The following is a 17,261-nucleotide window of genomic DNA, read 5'->3' as shown; positions in this document are numbered from 1 at the left end:
AGCCTGGGAGGGAAACAATGCTTTAGCCCAATTAAAAAGATGGGAGGAAGTGATGAGAAATGTTTGTGGCTTTTACAGCCTGTTTGGACAGCAGAACTCACAGGAGATTTTAGCAATACTGATACAAAGCTTTGAGCCAGGGAGGAAGAGGGAGGCGTGTTGAGCCACGGATTGGGGCTAGGATGCTGTTCTCCATGAACCAGAGCTCTGCGGCGTGGCTGTGAGTACCGAGCTTTATTTGTTTTGTCTTTGGATCGTGGGAGTAAAATGCTGGTCTCCTTGAAATATGTGGGATGTTGGTGACTGGGATAATAAAGGCGAGATTTCACCATAGACATTTTGAATCATCTCCATCCCAGCCTCTCCCAGCACGGTGGCTGGGATCGCTCCCAGCCAGCTCTGGAGCAGACAGGTGCGTCAGGCCACGCTACCCGCTTGTGATGCGCAACCTTGTCCCGCTGGTTACTGCTGACTAACGCTTTGTTCTCCTGGCTACTGCCCAGGAGTGGTGGGAGAATCTCCTGGAAGATGAATCCCCAGGGGAGAGCTGCAGGGAACAACATTGCCTGCTGTGGAAAGTTTTGCAAACCAGCTGTGGTTACCCACCAGGCAGGAGATGAATACTGAGTGTTTGCTTTACAGCAGCATCTCCAGATCTAACCACACAACTCCCTGTATCTCCCTTTCACAAGGGGCAACCGGCTGAGTTCTCACAGCCCCAGCTCTCCCCAGCTAGTTCCCCCCTTACCTGGAGCTGATCAGCACACTGCCTGAGAGCCTCACAAAATGGGAGAGGAAGAGAAGGAACTGGCTTTGTCGCAGCCAGGCAAGTGCACAAAACTGTCTGGCTGGCAGGACTGGCTGCAGAGACTCCCCACACTCTTCTCCAAAAGTCTGTGCTCTTACCCCCACTGGTGCTTTTCTCTCTTGGGCCACCCTGGCCAAACCTTTACCAAGACTTTGGTAACACATAGACTTTAGAGTTGGAGTTATACCCCTTACCCTGAGCACACAGGAGAACGTGGCACCCTGCAGACACTACCATCCTCCATGTATCTCCCTTCCTCAGGAAACAGTGTCTGAAGGGGGGAATTTGCTTAGATCTCAGGAGTGATTCACAGCTGTCCAAGGGGGTGTTGGAGGGTTGTGGCTCCCCTCTTCCCCACAGAAGTGTCAGGTGCAGCATCCTCATCCCTGAGCTGTGTTTGACGTCACCCTGTGCTTCTGCCACACTCACAGCATCCAGGTCTGTAAGTTCTGCTCAGGGCCTCTCATCCCATCTCCAATTGCTTGATGGTGGGGAACTGCTGGGAACACTTGTGTCCCAAACCTCTCCTGGGAATTCTGCAGTCTCCCTCTCATGCAGGCACCAGCTGGGAGCAATCCTTTCCTGCTCAGCTCTGCACCCAGACTGTATGCAAGCAATTTTAAACCCAGGGTGTGGACTGGCTGAATATGACTAAGAAAATGAAAGATGACTAAGAAAAACAAGTTTGTGTGCTGTGGAATATACCTCCAGCCTGAAACAGCTGAAGAGCTCTGCAATTCTCCTGCAAAGCCCCAAGCAGTGCACAGATCTCCTGATAACATCGAAGCACCCTGAGAGCCTGAGTCGCTGCCTCCAGCTCACCTCCCAGCAGAGCTGAGAGCATGGCACCCACAGTCAGAAACACCTCCTCTGCTTGATGGTCTTCCAGGAGCTTGGTGACCTTCCAAGAGTCTGTACCAGTGTGAAACCTTCTTTGCCCACTGCTTCCCTCTCCTGTGGAGCGAGCGACAGTGCAAAGGAGCAGCCAGGACTGTCACCTCCTGCAGCAAGCCTCTGCCCCGGGCTCTGTCCCTTTGTGGCTCCTCCTCAAAGCATGCCAGGGGGAGCTGGTGGCAGGGACACGCAGGCTGCCCTGGCTAAACCGCTCCTATTACTTGACTGATTTCTACCCCTCCGCAGCTACAGTTGCAGTCATTCTCTGGCTTCCTCTGTCTCTTCTTTTGTGGTTTTCCTTTAATTTTCTCCCTAATAATTCACATAATTCTGGTTGCTATGCAGTTTCCAGGCTCAGCCATCTGTGACAATCCCCCACCATGGGTGTGTGCAGTTTGGCTGCAGCACGGACGCTGTGCTGATTAATTTGCCCCTCTTCTTTGCATAGCTATTTTGGAAGGCTTGTAAATAAACTGAAAATAAAACTGTTACTAATACCTTCCCCCTCCTAGTGACAATTAACTTCAGCAAATTAATCTTTTTCAACATGGTTCTTTGTGTGGTCTAGACCAGGGTGCAGACAGTGATGTAATCCACATGGCTTTATTTACTCACCACTTTTGTCCCCACTGGTGCTGTGCAGATGAGGAAGGTGGGCAGAGAGGAGCAAAGGGAGTGGTGTGCTACAACTGCAAGTCAGAAAGGGGACATTTGGACATCTACGTGGGTTCTGTGCTGGGTCATCACTCAGGGTGATGAGGGGAAGGAATCCCAGAGGCTGCTTCCTCTACCAGAGCTGGGGAAGGGGAAGGGTCTGAGTTCTGTTCGCCCACATGCTGAACACATGTCCAGGTCCCTAGGCCATTAAAAGGCAGCCCCTTGCTGTGCCATAACCCTTTGGTAGTGCCTGAGGGGGGTGCCATACAGTTCCCAAAGCTCTTCCAACAGGTATCTTATCACCTTGACTTCTTTTCTGATCTGCAAACAGGAAGTTTCCAAAAATAATTGCCCAGCCTTTTGACTGCATTGGTCTCCTCTCCTTCCTGCTCATGGCCTGGCTAGGCATGTTGGGTTGCATTCAAGCTGGGAAGGTCATTCACTAGGGGAAGGCATACCATGTTAATGTTTCTTCCCATTTTACACATCAGGATGTTTTATGTGAACAAGCAGCCCCAAGATTGCCTCCTTCATACATACAGTTCCATAATTTCCCTACCTAAAGACATCCACCATCAAACAGTTGTGTTAACTCATGCCCCAGAGACTGAGAGCCTTGCAGGAATGGAGATGTGCTTCTGAAACAGCTTCACAACCTCAGAAACAACTGTAAAGCCAGAGGAGTCAATGGAAGGGAGGAATGTTGTTCAATGTAGTTTGAATGGTTGTTGTTTAGGGGTTGTTTTTCAGATGAGTGAAATCAGTTGTTCTGGGGGAAAAGCAGACTACAATGGCATTAGATTATTCCAACATTCAGACACCACCCACTGCAGGAGGACAGAGACTGCAGAGAGCACTGAATTACACCAGTGTACTCCCACTGACTGAGGAAGCAGGAATTACTGCTGTGAAGATCCCTTTCCCAAAGACAAGGCGTGCTGGGGTGGTAGAGCATCATGAATCGCAGGCTTCCAGCAGATCAGTTTCTGCCATTAGCAGAATTCTGTTCACCTTCAACTCCACCAGTGTTCTAGAAGGATGTTTTGGCATCACAAGAAACATGACTAATAACTACTGGTAACAAGGCAAGGGAGGACATCAGGGTAGCACCAAAGAAAACGTAGGTACAGACCAGGAGATGCTATGGCTTGCCTTTGGTTGTAGGCAGCCTTACACATTAAAGTGCTAATTGCAGTGTGCAGGGTGTTGGGAAGAGCCCCCCAGCAGGACAGGCTCTGAGGGGTGGGTAGCAGACAATGGGCACAGGGCTCCAGCTGGGATGCAGCTGGGATAGTGGTGGAGTGTGGGGAAAGGAGCAGCTCCCAGTGACACTAACACATCATTGCCTGAACAAGGAGTTGTGTGCATGGCCAAGGACTCTCACCAGTGCACTGCCTCAGGATTATGAGACTGAAAAGGAACATCACTGCCAAGAAATAAAAAGTGAATTCAACACTAATCCCTGCATATGACCTGCTTAAATCAAAAGGATTTGCAGTGATTCCAGATGTTCTAATGAACAAAAGACCACATTCAGCAATGCCAACCAGAACAGGGTGTAGCTGAAGACTAAGTGCCATTTAAATCAAGCTCCTGTGCCAGTGGGTGGGGGAATGGAGAATGGGGGGGAGTAGAAGCCCTGGAGAGGCTGGTCAGGGCCCCAACACCTGCAGCCCAGCATAGGGATGCTGTTGTGCACAGGGGATACCCCCTGCTCTGGGGGGTTATCAAAATTAATTCCCCAGGAGAAAACTTACTGTAGCATTGGGAAGAAGGTTTTGGCAAAGGAGTGGTGGTGAAAACCTGTTCACATTGGTCAGGGATGGTGTCATCTTCTCTGTCCCACAGGTAATGTCAGAAAAGTAGAGCTGGCTATAGGCACCAACAAAGCAAACACCAGCTCTGTGACCCAGCTGCTCTCAGCAGAAGGAGGATGCTTTGTCTTTTTGGAGTGGCATAAAACTTGTTTGTACTTGGAATGAAGACAAGTCAAGAGCTGTCTGCTGGAAAGCCATAACCCCTTGGTGCCTTCTCCTTGCAGCTTCCAAAGCACAGCTGGGAGCAGGGCAGTCCTGACCCTGCCGCTGGGTTTATCTTGCACTAAGGAAGGTGAGGAGGTGATTTTTTTACCCTGCACCCTCCTCTTGTCCTAGGTGACTGAAATGCTTGGAGGTGCAGAAAGCTCATGCTGGCCAAGAAAGGCTCAGTGCATTTTGGGGGTGGATGTTGTTATGCTGATGTTGCTGCAGCTGCTGTAACCGCCTGGCTTGGAAGGAAGCCTTAAAAGAAGTGAGCTGAACCTGGGAGGGAGTGCTAAGACCTCTGGTTACTCAGGCTGGGCGTAGAAGCAAACAAGAATCAGGTAACATTGTATTGTAAGACTGTATTTTGCTTCTGGTTGCATCACAGTGTGTGGTACTGGCTAAGCCTGGGGAGAAGAAAACTATGTAACTTCAAAATGGTTTTGACCTTGCTGTGAGTTTGCTAAGGGGTCTTTACAGGTAGTTCAGTGATGTGGTGACACGTGCTGGCACTGCATGTTGAACTTTGCCTCCCTCCAGGGTAAGTCTGAGCACCGCAGGTCTCTGGGGGCTCTGCAGGGAGGGCTGAGCTGCCGGCCCCATTGGCCTTGTCCTTGTAAGGCTGAGCAGGGTGAGCCCTGCTGTGGGGTTTGCAGGGAGCAACCGAGTGGCCTTTACTAATAAAGCTTTGTCTGATGTTAGTTCTCAAACTTGCCCCTGTTGTTTCTTTAAATTTACCACAGCCTCTGATGAGCCCTCACTCCCACCTGTTGTTCTGTGTATCCTCACAACTTCTTTCTCCCTGACCTGAAATTGAAACCCCTTCCACCTTCCTCTTGGCAAGGTGATGACTTGCTTTACCTCCCTGCTGCCTGCTCTGGATGGCTGCACCTGACTGTATCACCCAGTGTTTGAGAATGGGGTGTTGAAGGCTGAAGAATGTGTCGAATGAGCTGTGTTATAATGAGTTATGCAATGGCATTGCAACACTGCAGTACTGTAATCCTTCCCACAGCAGCTCACCACCGGGTTAAGGAAGCAAAACAAACACCTGCTTTCCAAGCAGAGAAATCTCACTCTGTGATGACACTGAATCTCTTCTGGCTGGGGCCAGCACGGAGCCCAATGTGCGGAGGAAGCACTGGAGTTGCTCCCTGCGATGAGGATTGCCATCAACTTGCCAGTAGCCTGTTCCTGCTCTCCACTGTCTGGTTCTTAGCCCCTTCTAGCGGGGAAAGCCGAGGGCTGCAGACCGCGAAATCCAAGTTGAGTGTCAACGGTGCTGGTTGAATGCCTGTGAAGCTGAACTGCCACGCACCTAGCAGGGCCCTCTGAGGAGAGGGGCCCTGGTAACTCCTCCACCAAGGCTTAATGTTACAGTAAGTGTGACGTTAGCAATAGGTGAAACCCTTTCTGATTTTTCACTTTCCTCCCCTCTGCGTGGCTGCTCCAGTCCTCCTCTCAGGAAGGACGCAGCCTGGCAGCACCCACAGGTTTCCTGTCCTGCGGCTTGGATGTGCCTGCTGTGAGTGCAGGACTGGCCAGAGTTCATCCCCTTCTCCCACGGTGGGCTGGCGTAGCAGCAAGCACAGGGAACTGTGAACAGCATCTGGAGCAAGCACCAGCTGAGGAAATGGGGAAATCAGAGACAAGAAAGGGCACGTGGAGAAGGGGGCAATGCAGGTGTGGTTAGGCAGGTGAACAGTTGTGTGATGCTGAGCTCTGTGTAGCACCACTGGCCAGGGAAGGTCTGCAGGAAGGATCAGTAGTGTCAGCATGACACGCTGCTGACTGTGCCTTCTCCCCATCAGGTGACACAGATTAGACCCAACACTTGCAAGAGAAGGATGGAAGGAAGAGCATGTCCACCAGCAGTAAGAATTACACTGTAGCTGTTGTAACCCTGTCACTAAAGTACTCAAGAAATGATGCTGTGATTTATGGTCCACTCAAACCCAAGGCTTGTGCCAGTGACGGGGTTAGTGATCTGTTAAATGCTTTGAATGGAGTGGCATCTGCTGGCTCCCAGCTGCTTGGGAAATTCAGACTGCACCCTACCAGTGTCTGCTGTTTCCCAGCATCTCACCACTGGCTTTCAGTTTCCTGACCCCTTCTTGAGCAGAGCTTCAGGTGGGAGAATCCAGAGGCAGCTCAGTGTCAGGGCACTGAAGGCAAAGCTGAGTTACCCTCCTGATGGTATATGTATTTTCTCTCCTGCTCTAGAGGCGACCTTCATAGAGCCTTGTCCCCTGTGGCAAGGTGAGCAGGTTTGGGAGATGCTTCTGGAACTTTCATGGAAAGTTTTTGCAAGGGCATTTCAACTCCTTACACATTCTGTGGATTGCATATTGAGACATGAGCATTTATTCAGCGGTGTTGACACCTTCCCAAATCCTGTTTTCCATCTCTTTTAAAGACCCAGATGTGGAAAGGGGACCCAGAGTATCCAGAGCAGTGCTGATCTCCCTGTCAGGACACTGAGCACCAGTACAGCAGAGTAACTTGATGGATGCTTTTGTCTGGAGACAAAACTAAGTTCTGATGTCTCTATGTATGGAGATCCAACCTGGAGATCTGCTCAGAAAAGCTGTGAAAGGTAACACTTTGAAAGTGCCTTTTCCAAGTAGCATAAAGCTTCACAAATTGTGCTCTGCTGGACAAGAATGACATAGCCAAGTGCAGAAGTGCTCGTGGTTATGAGAGAATCAATTAAGGCATGTTGATGAATAATGCATGTGCAGCTTAGGAGGGATGGATGACATCGGTTTTATTTTTGTACTGTTAATTGAGAGTGATTCTAGGACAGAAAAAAGCACAAAGGGAAGATGGGGAGCTTTGGGGGAGATTCTGGTCGGAGCGTCAGGAGCTGGAGGCTCACCAGCAACACTTCCTGTCCATTAAGCTGTAAAAACCTCAGGAAGAGGAGTTGTACTAATGTCCTCTACAGCTCCTAATCCATGTAAGCGATACTGCCCAGGAACCCAGTTCAGACTGTAAATGATATGAGCAGTTAAAGACAAGTCGAAGCTGTTGCTTTGAGATCTGATGGCCTTCCCTGCATTAAGATAATGTCTGGGGCCCAGCTGTAGGACACTGGTCAGCTCTATTCATCCCTAGGGATGAGGTGCTGCTGTACCTTCGATGCGCAGGGACCTCTGGAGGAGGCCTGGTGCCGTGGGGTGCTGGAGGAAGACTGGGACCCTGGTGGGAAATGATCCATTACAGATTTTGTGAGTCCAATTTCCCCACATACTGGTGTGCAACCATGTCATGGGAAGACCAGGTCAAACTGAGATGCTCCACAGATCTTACGGGTCTCCCCTTAGGCTTCCCCTGTGTCAGCCCTGAGACTGGCACAACTGCTGTGGGCTGGAGCACGAGTCTGGCAAGGGAAGAGGAGAGCTCCACCTCCCTCTGCTTTAGTGTTTCCCCAAGACCTGGGTAAGGGAGCTTCCCCATGTGCAGGTGCCTGCCTAGCTCAGAGCAAACCTGCTGCAGGTGCCCAGGGATATTCACAAGAGGGAGGGACAGAGGGTGTGCCACTGTGGGGAGCAATCAGCCACTGGCCTCAGGAACCATATCAACTTGTCTGTGTGGCATTTTTTGGTGGTATGTTAGGATGGCTGCTCTGCACAAGTTGGGTTGGAAATATTGATCCTGCTTAGAAGATTTCAGGCCATTTCTTACTTTGTTTACTGTGGGAGGGGTCACTTCTTCAACCTAATCTTCCACAGGGATAGAAGAGGACAGCTGGTACCTGCTTAAGGAGCTGGAGCTGCCACATGTGGTGGGACTGGAAGGTACTTGTTATTCCTTGAGGAATAATGCCTGAGTGTTCCACCCCAGTCCTGTCTGGATGCTGTAACTCCAACCTCAGTGTTGCAAACCAGCAGTTTGCTGCTTGGAGTTATTGGTGGAGTTATTGGTGGCATCTGCTTCAGTGTGGTGAATGTGGGTGTCCTGAGGCTGGACTGTGAGCTATTTGCTGGGGAAGCAGGAGTGATGTGGAGCCGTGCGAAGGGGGCAAACACTGCAGTGGGGCTGTGCTGGCAGCAGCCCTGAGCCAAACACAGCCCAACACATCCACTGGACAGCATGGACATCGGATCACAAAGATTCATTGACTTTGAAAGGTGATGGTGGTACACCTACAGAAGCCAAGGAGAGTTCTCTAGGCCTGTTTTAGCTGCCATAGTTAACTTCACAGAAACAAGGAGGTTCTGGCTGCTAGACTGCTTAGCTGGGCTGTGCTTGTCAATGCTGCTGTGGAGCTAATGCCTTAAGTGTGACGGGTTTTTAATGTAACGCAGAAGAAAAGCCAATAAGAACTCCTCTCTGCTCTGCTGTGGGCATTTCTGCCTGCCTTAGCTTGCACTTGTTCCACTCTGCCTCTGAGGCCTCTGCTGTCTTGCCTCTCTCTGATGTCTCCTCTGTGTCACAGGGAGGGAAAACCTGGACTTTGATGCCAGAAGGTCCTGTGGAAGATTTATGGGTGATTGCATGGGGAGGTTTCCTGTGATACCCCATGCTGTGCTGAAGCCCCCGTGGCCACACTGCTTGTCAGATGGCTCTGTGCTGTTATAGACCTGGGTTGCATCCACGGGATGCATGGGTAGCCAGTGGGGGCAAGTGATGAGCTTCCCTTTTACCCCACGCTCATTAGAGCACATCTGAAATGCTGGGTGCAGTTTTGGATGCCCACAGTGTGTGAAAGAAGCAAATTGAAGTGAGTCCTGTGGAGGCTGTGAAAGCACTGGGACACAATGGGCTGAGGCAACAGGGTGGGTTGAGCAGGAGAAGGGTCTGGCCAGGCTCAGTGGTGGTCCCCCAGTAAGGATGGGGAGGGTACGGCAGCAACAGAGCCAGGCTCGTGCCAGGAGGATGGGAAGCAGCGGTTGTCAATATAAATGTGTCTTGTATCAGCCTGGGGATGAGGGAAGAGTTCTCTCCTGTGGAGTCCAGCGCTGGAGCTCGGAGCCTGATGGAATTTCATACACGGAGGTTTCTAGGACCTGACAGGCCAAGGCCCGGGAGCTGAGCTGTGTAGTCGGTGCCTTGAGGGGAAAGCTGGAAGAGAGATCCCCCGAGGCCCCACAGCCTTAATTACCATGGGACCCCGCAGCTAATTAACAGCATCTCGTGAGGGGGGGTTGCCCCACGCAGTGACACCCCTCACGGCAGCAGCCGAGGTTCCCGCCGGTGAGCCTGGTGGCCGGGGAGGCCCCGCAGCCTCCGGCCGCGGCTCCCGCCGACACCCGCCCCAGCCCCCAGGTGTGCTGCCGGCCCCGTACACCGGCCCCGTCGGCAGCCGCTCCCGGGCCTGCCCGGGCGGTGGATGGAGTCCGCGGGGGTCGAGCGGGCCTTGGCGGTGCGGAGCAGCCCCGGCCAGCGGCCAGCGGGCCCTGACGGCCGCCGAGGGGAGCGGAGCTCCCTCAGGGCCGGGGCGCCCCGTCCCGGCGCTGCCGCCGCTTTCCCGCCCTCTGGGGCGAGGGGGAACCTTTCTCCGCCCTGCGGAACCTTTGCGGCGGAGGCGCCTGTTGCTGCCCGGGGGATCCTGCGGCTGCTCCGGCGGGGGGTGGGGGGGCCGGACGCTGGGTGATGCGGCCCCCGAGCGGCGGCTGACTGCTGAGGCCGGGACGGAGGCGGGCGGCCGGCCGCCAGCTCCCGGGGCCCGCTGCGGCCCGCAGCCCCCCGCCGAGGTGAGAGCTCGACGGTGCGGTGCAGCGCGGCGGGGGCGCCGCCGCCACAATGGGAGCGGGCCGGGAAGGGGCGCGCCGGCGGAGGCCCGCGGCCGCCTGCCCCGCCCCGCTCCGCTGGGGGTGTGTGGGGAGCGGCGCGGGGCGACGGCCGCCCGGCCCGGGAACGGGGGGGCTGTGGCGGTGGGCGAGCGGACACCCGGGCCGGGTGGCGGGACAACGGCTGCCGGGCCCGGCAGGGGCGGAGTGGGTGCGGCGCGGAAGCCGCCGCCCGGTCTGAGAGGGGCCGGGGGGGATGTGGCGGCCGCCGAGCCCGGGGGCGGCGCCGCCGGGTGTGGGGGTGCGGTGTGAGCCAGCCGGGGCCGCGCGGCTGCCGGGCCGAGACAGGGGGCGAGGGTCGGGCTGAGGCTGTGCCCGCCCCCCCCCACCCCCGGGCACCGCCGGGTATCGTGGGAGCCGGGCGGCCGGCCCGGGGACCGCTGAGCCCGGTGTGCGGGGCCGGCAGGGCAGCGCGGCTCGCCGCCTCCCTCAGCATCCCGCGGAGTTGTTGTGGTCGGTGCGCGGCGCGTTCCGCGGCCTAAGCGAGTTTGTGGGCTGGGGGACCGTGGGCGGGCTGCCTCGGGGGGTGCACCTGCCTCCCGCGGCGTGGAAGGAGGGTGCGGAGCCTGAGGGAGCCCGGCTGAGCTGGGCCGCAGCCGTTGCCACGCTCCTGCTGAGACCGAAGGCGGCGATCTGTGGGGCCGGGAAACAAGCGCACAAAGTAACGATCTGGTGTCAGTGGGACTCCTTGGTGGGCTTTGGAGGGAGAGGGCTCGGCTGTGGGAGCTGTTACCTCTTCTTGCTTGACCCTGGCTCACTGCTCTTTAACTTGCTCCCTCCGTGGAGCAGTTCATGGGCTGCTCTTTGCTGGCAGCGGTGTTGATGACTGGTTCTTTCAGTGCCCACATTTGTAAGATACTCACAAACTCCATTGATTTCCCCTCCTGCCCCTTCGTTCGTTGATGTGTACGAAACTGGTGCTGTAAAAAGTTCTTCAGCCGTCACTTTAGTCTGTATGCAGGTGGGGATTTTTTATTGGAAAAAAAATCTTTACAAGGAAATAATGGAACTCTTTTTTCCTTTCTAATGCTAATAAGGTGCTAATGATCTTTCTTGCCTTTTTAACTTTCTTAACGTGTGGTATTCCTTGTTGGATATTTTTTTGTACAGTTATCCAAGCATTGTGCCTGGTAGATAATAACTTAGCCCAGAGGAAATTGCAGCAGAAACTTCTGTATTGCTTGAAGATGTTCCTGCTGCCTGGTCGAAGGTGGTAACTCCCCTCTCCTCCCTGACTTAGAGTAACGGACACTGTGAGCACTCTCTGCTTGCTTCAATGCAAAATTAATTAGTTTAGAATAAGCCCCCTTTGTTTTGGCAGTTCTGCTCTAGGGGCAGTAGCACCCAGCCAAGGAGTGGAACAAAGCAGCCTGCTTAGACTGCTACAGTACTTCTGATGGGGGCTGTGACCTGGTCTGGGTTTGCTAAGTGAGGCTTCCTCCTTTCCCCGGGTGTGAAGCTATACATCCTGAACACACAGTTCTTATGCTGTGGCCGTATGAGCATTAGAATATAGGGCTTGTTCAGTAATGGTAGCTGCTGAATGTGAAATTCCCAAGAAAAATGCAGTTGCTGCGTTAAGGAAGAGCTGTTGTGGATGTGTGATGTTTTCTGGGTTGTCACTGCCTCAGACTGAATACCACCTTCTGCCCCCCTCCCAAAAGCTGGATCTTTAGCCCCTGTGTTCTACTTGGGTTACCAGTAACTTCTGTATCCCTAAAGTCTCCTGGAACTCTGGTTTTGATATTTGAGAGTATTGCCGATCCTGGACTGGAACACCATGTGCTCTTTTGCAGAGAACAACCAGATGACGTGGGGTTTTTTTTTGTCTCAATGGTGGTTGCATTTTATTAGAGATTTGAAAGGTATAGCCTGGCATAGCAAATTTTAACAGGCCATTGTAGTGTTCCCCAGGGCCCAAGTTAAAGTCAGAATAATTCAAGTTGGAAAGGGCCTCGGGAGGTTCTAATCCAACCTGCTGCTCAAAGTGGGATCAGCACCAAGTTCAGACCAGGGCTTTGTTCATTCATGTCTTCCAAAGACAAAGGTTCATCAGTGTCTGTTCCAGTGCTTCACTGTCCTCACAGGGAAAAACTTTTCTGTGTGTTGGGTCACAGCCTCTGCTCTTCCAGTTTACATCTCGCGTCCTCCTGCCGCACAGCTCCGTGCAGAGCCTTCTGTCTTCTTGGTAACCTCCGTGTAGGTGTGAGATGCGCTCCCAGCCCCCCACAAAGCCTTATCTTCTCCAGCCCAATCTCAGCTCTCACCACCTCTCATCACGCATCAAGTGCTCTATCCTCCTGAGCAGCTTGGTAGCCCTCCACTGAGCTCACTGTGATTTATTGCTGTCTCTCTTGTACTGGGGGTGTCCAAATTCACATGTGGAGTTTCAGATGGGTCTGAAAAGTGCCAAGTGAAAGGGAGCGATCGCTCTCCTTGACCAGGCGGGCTGTGCTCCTGGCTGTTAGCTCGCGTCACTGCCAGGGCGCACTGCTGACTCATGTTTAGCTCGCTGTCCACCATGTGTGTTACGTGTTGTGTGTGTGTGTGCATGTGTGTACGTGTGGACACACGTGTGCAACCGTCGTCTCTCACCCTCCTGACACGCGTCTCTGACAAGAGCCTTGCTAATGCGTGTGTGCCTCCAACTGCACCTTCTACAGCACTGAGCAGTGGTTTTCCATCCTTTCCCACACACTCCAGTTGTCACTAGTGGTGACTGTCGCCTACCTGTCCTTCCCTAATGCTGTGCAGCCACACATACCCTGACCAGTGGTGCCTCCCGCCGGCAGGTCTGCGGGTGCTGCGTTGCCTTGACTTTCCTTCTCAAAATGACATCATTTCAGATACCTCCTCGCGATGTATCAGGTTACTGGGTGAAGAAGGGAGGGGCGGGGGTGGTGGTGAGACTTTTCCCATGAGGATTGAGTTGACTCTCATTTGATCCAATTGAAATCCAGAATGTAATAATGTAGGAAGCTGTTTCCAAACAGTATTGCTCGTGCGGGCGAGTTAAATGGAGCATTTAGATGCCATATTCTGTATGGATGCTGTCAGGTGCAGTGCAGTTGTGTTAGTGCCATTTCTTCCTTCAGGTGCTTAGAAGTTTTGGGGAGATAATACCCTGCAGAAGTACTCTCTGCTAACAGAGAGTTTAACTTCTTTAAACTGAATTCTGGAGAATTTGGTCCCTGCAGAGGTTAAGTCCTGTTTGGTATTCCTAGATACTTGGTACAGATATGATATCTATTTTCTGTTTACATAAAATAGTTTCTACACAATATTTTCCTGATTATCAAACCTGTTGAGTTAATTACAGCTGGGCTTGTTTCAGAGAACGTTCGTTGCAAGACAACAACTTGTGTTTAAGCAACACATTTAGCTGTATAAAAATAAGAATTTATGGAGAGCTGTGGTTTTCCCCTGCCCCCCAAATCGGTGTTTATTGAGTACTCGCACCAACATAGAAGTAGAAACCAGTATTTGAGTTTGAACTTAGCAGATTCTGCACATGCTATTCAACGTGTAGGTGATTTGAACCACTGAATGAAAATTTAATTTCTTTTTAAATTTAAGAGATCTTAAATTTAGTTTCTAGGGTTTTGTGCTTATCAAGAAACAGAATCTTAAAGGTGAAGGGGAATGATAAAGTAACACCATTTGTTGTTTGAGAAAGGGACAGAATTAGTTGATGAATCAGGTGTCATTACGTGCTGTGAGAAGGAAGAAGGTGGAAGTACAGGTAGCCACGAGAGGCGGGGAAATTGTTGAAGAGGCACCTTTAGAAGTTGGTTGGACTTCTGAGAATGTGGTGGTGGTTTGTGGGTTTGGGGATTCTGAAGTCATCCCTCTTTTAAGGAAACTAGCTAGTGACTTCTCATTCTAAGTAGCACTAAGAAAGTTACTGATCAGTATTTCATATGTGGTAACCAGCAGAAACTAATCACACCTATTAACTAGTGGAATTAAAATATCTGAAGTTGAAACAAGTTTTTTGGGGAAAATAAAGGGTGTGTGTGGAAAAAGTACATATTGCTTTCAGTCATGGAGATATAAAACTTATCAAAAATTTTTGCTTTGCAAAATACCTCAAAATATAGAAAATAGGCTTTTAGACATTTCTGAAGGTCAGCCGTGCCATTGACTCAATTGTATGCCTGAAGTGGAACAGCAGAATGTCAGTTTAGTCCTGCCAGTGAGGCTGATTCAGTGCTATTGTAATCTCAGAGCAACTATGACAATTTAAATCTTGTTCTTGCTCAGCAGCAGTGCTGGAGTTGGGGTCAGTCTGACACCTCCAGAAGCCTCGTGGCATTTTGAAGGTAACTAGAAGTCAGTTGAAGTGGGAGGGGGGAGCATTTCATCACTTAGATTTAATAACAGCATTTTCAGCGTGCTCTAAAATGTGTAAGTAGGAGTGGTGGTTTGAAGCACTGTGGTGGCCTGTCAGGTTGTCCTGGAGCTGCTGTTCAGCAAGATTGAATGAAGAAACAAAGAAAGAACGAGTGAGCAGACTTAGATATTACTGAGTGTTGGTTACTCAAACATCAGAAAAGACATAGAGGCTGGTATGTGCCTGTCTGGAGGAAGTATTGATTCTGTGCTCAAGAAAAGTGCTGAATAACTTTGTGACTGAAGGTCTCATTCAAGGATGCAGAAACCTCAAGGGAAGACTTCTAGCCAGTTGCTGCAAAAGGAGGCTGAAGAAATGTGAGATGCTATCAGTGTGGCCTGCAGTATAAACAGAGCAGTGTTCAAACTTACAAACAGTGCCCGCTGCTCTGGTCCTGGATCCTAGGAAGAGTTTTTGAGCTGCAAAGTACAGTTCCCATTAGCTTCTTGAACGCCTGTTTGAAAAGAAGGAGAGTTGATGAGGTGAACCAGCTCCTTTCTGATAGGACTTGATCTCCTCCTTCTCCTCTACACGCTCACATGCAGTGGTACTGCTGTAGAAGCCTTAGTAGATGCAAAACACTGGCACAAAACCATTTTCCTGCTGTAACTGAAATTTCTAGCCAAGGATTAAACATACTAACAGAAGCTCTCTTCTGCCACTGTAATCGGTTCTATGCTGGGGTGGACTTTTGCTGGCAGGTAAGTAGAAAATCAAAGTTGGGAAAGCCCAGTGTGGCCACATGCTTTCTTGCCTTACAAGTAAGACAAGGCACACTGAACATGAGGGGGACTTTGATCGAGATCTGATGTGGAAAACAATGTGCTTTACATAACAACAGAGGTACTTACAAAAGCAGTTAAAGGGGTTTTGTAGTGATTTGGCAGATTACAAGCAGATAACTTTACTCTGGCATTCTCTGTGGAACTAGCTGGATCTAATTAACAAAGAACCGGGGCTGTACAAGGGCAGAACTGATAAACAGAAACTTAGAGTAAGTAACTTCTGTTACTTGGCCACTATGGCTGATCAGGTACCAAGGGTTTGTAGGGCAGGTGCAGTGTGGGAGAGGAGTGAAACATGGTGGAGGTAATACAGAATCATGGAATGGTTTGGGTTGGAAGGGACCTCCGAAGGTACCAAGGGTAGTCCAACCCCCCCTGCAAAGAGCAGGGGCACCTTCAGCTAGATCAGGTTGCTCAGAGCCCTGTCCAACCTGACAATGTTACCAGGGATGGAGCATCTCCCACCTCTCTGAGCAACCTGTGCCATAATCTTGACTTGTTCTTTCTTCCCTTGACAGTGAAAATATTTGCCTAGTAATTTTGCTTGTCAAGAAAGCTTTTCTAGCCCATCAGAACTGTGGAAATAATGTTTTAGAGACATGATAATTCATCAGACGTTTTTCTCCAGTCTCAGAGAAACTCAGGTCTTGTCCAAGGTATCACCATCAATTAAGTATGGGTTAGTTTATTTGGAATTGTTGAATCTGGAATACATAAATTGTTAAAAGTGTATTGAATTCATGTGAATTGCTGTAGCTGTGTGTTGCACCCAAAGGCTGATACAACAACCACCAGCCAAGCAAACCCCACACCAAACAAAACCTATGAACATGAAAAAGCCTGGAAGGGGATTTTGGGGTGGAGGTGCTCACACAGCCTGCTGAGTCAATTTGGAAAACAGGATATTACACAAAAAGGAATCCTTTTCAGAGGGCTGGTGGTAGGATTTACTCAAAATTGGTGAAGTAAGGTTGCTCCTGGTACAGGACTGGTGAGTGTTGATGCTCTGGAAGGTTAAAATAAAATACTTATAACTAAAACTCTTGCATCAAATATACAGCTGCACGTGTGTTTAATGATTCTATCCCTATTCCTCCTCCAATACTAATCAAGAGGGTATTGCTGGAAAGTGAATCTTCTTCAACAGATAGAGTTTTATGTATGGTCAGTGAGTGAAAATCTAGATTAAAAACTGTAGATGTGGGAGAGGGCATATGAATGGAAGGGTTTCCAGGGATCTGTAGTAGTCTGGTGCTTTGCAGTGTTTTGATCAGTGGCCTGGAAGAAAACATGAAATTAGAGCTGATCAAATTTGTGGATTATGTAAAGGTTGTGCTGAGTGGTGAAGCATGAAGAAGGAATGGCAGCTGTACAGTGTCCTATGAGTTGGTTGGGTAACTGGGTCCGGTAGGGCCACATGTGTTTTTATAGAGCTGGAGCACAAAGTTGAGCACCTTGTGGAAGAGGCCCAAGGCTGTAGGTCAAGAATAAAGAATCAGGCTTCCAGAAACCATTGACCTTGGAAAGGATGGCAGGAGCTTAGCACATGTATTGCAGTATGTGAGACCTTAGAGCAACACTGTAGATAGGAGAGCTACCAAAATAAGCTAATTACCTTTTTAATACTAATGTGCATCCAGCACAACAGGAAGTACTGAATAAGGACAAAGGTTTAGGAATATTTGGACTAGGTGTAATGTTACTGTTTTTAAAGGACTGTTCAAAAGCAACAAAAGCCTTGTAGTACTTAATGATGCTTGGGTGATGAAGTCACTTGTTATGAAACCTTTTCTTAAAGTGCTCGGTTAGCTGAGCTTATCATGAGGTATCTAAAAGTTTCTCAGTCTTCATTGGGCAAAATAGGCAGCATACCAATGGGCTCTTTAATTTAGTGGGAAAAGATATGGT

The 17,261-nt window shown here is 50.5% G+C and overlaps 1 protein-coding gene across 1 annotated transcript in view; it reads left to right on the top strand.

Annotated features, from left to right (window-relative positions):
* The first annotated feature begins 9,980 nt into the window (after positions 1-9,980).
* Positions 9,981-17,261, top strand: part of RAD54L2 (RAD54 like 2) — a 64,792-nt gene continuing 57,511 nt past the window's right edge. Inside the window, exon 1 of the mRNA XM_084269397.1 lies at positions 9,981-10,079. The gene's annotated coding sequence lies outside the window, so the exon portion shown is untranslated. The remainder of the gene's footprint in view (positions 10,080-17,261) is intronic.

The sequence above is a fragment of the Gallinula chloropus genome (genome assembly GCF_964237585.1).
Source record: "Gallinula chloropus genome assembly, chromosome: 12".
NCBI classification, from domain to species: domain Eukaryota; kingdom Metazoa; phylum Chordata; class Aves; order Gruiformes; family Rallidae; genus Gallinula; species Gallinula chloropus.
This window is presented reverse-complemented; position numbering and strand designations above follow the sequence as displayed.